Here is a 1,070-nt window from a genome sequence, read left to right on the forward strand (position 1 = left end):
TAATCGATGCATTAAACGAGCAGTTTGTACTGAAGAAGCTTTTAAAACCCCCGAAACCCGTAAAATTGTGTATTTTTTATGCAAAAGTAAAAAATTGAACTGATGATGTGTGAAAGTGTCGTTTAGAGACCATCATCAGGCGGTTTTATCCAAAATTCTTCTCTTGACCGATGGATGAAGCAACGATTTGGAAGTTTTCTTAGACTCTCTTGTTCAAGAATAAACGCCTCAATGACCGCGGAAGCTAAAAAGTGACTATTTTTTGCGATACAGTTGCGGAAATTGAGTTTGTGAATGTTGAAACTTTCATATCGAAAGCATCATCAAGGAATTTTGATCAAAACTATTTTGTTAATCGATGCATAAACGAGCAGTTTTTACTGAAGAAGCCTTTAAAGCCCCCGAAACCCGTAAAATTGTGCATTTTTTATGCAAAGCGAAAAAAATCGAACTTATGATGTGTGAAAGTTTCGTTTAGAGACCATCATCAGGCGGTTTTATCCAAAATCTTCTCTTGACCGGTGGATGAAGCAACGATTTGGAAGTTTTCTTAGACTCTCTTGTTCAAAAATAAACGCCTCACAGGCCACGGAAGCTAAAAAGTGACTATTTTTTGCGATAAAGTTCCGGAAATTGAGTTTGTGAATGTTGAAACTTTCATATCGAAAGCATCATCAAGGAATTTTGATCAAAAATATTTTGTTAATCGATGCATTAAACAAGCAGTTTTTACTGAAGAAGTCTTTAAAGCCCCCGAAACCCGTAAAATTGTGTATTTTTATGCAAAACTAAAAAAATTGAACTTATGATGTGTGAAAGTTTCGTTTAGAGACCATCATCATGCGGTTTTATCTAAAATCTTCCCTTGACCGATAGATGAAGTAACGATTTGCAAGTTTTCTTAGACTCTCTTGTTCAAGCATAAACGCCTCAAATGCCACGGAAGCTAAAAAGTGTCTATTTTTTGCCATAAAGTTGCGGAAATTGAGTTTGTGAATGTTGAAACTTTCATATCGAAAGCATCATCAAGGAATTTTGATCAAAAATATTTTGTTAATCGATGCATTAAA

The 1,070-nt window shown here is 34.9% G+C and overlaps 1 protein-coding gene across 2 annotated transcripts in view; it reads left to right on the forward strand.

Moving 5' to 3' along the window:
* Nucleotides 1-1,070, forward strand: part of LOC109545241 — an 8,486-nt gene that overhangs the window by 5,350 nt on the left and 2,066 nt on the right. The gene's annotated exons all lie outside the window — the stretch shown is intronic.

The sequence above is a fragment of the Dendroctonus ponderosae genome, unplaced genomic scaffold, assembly GCF_020466585.1.
Source record: "Dendroctonus ponderosae isolate FM_Combo_2020 unplaced genomic scaffold, Dpon_F_20191213v2 Dpon_F_20191213_2, whole genome shotgun sequence".
Classification (NCBI taxonomy): Eukaryota; Metazoa; Arthropoda; class Insecta; order Coleoptera; family Curculionidae; genus Dendroctonus; species Dendroctonus ponderosae.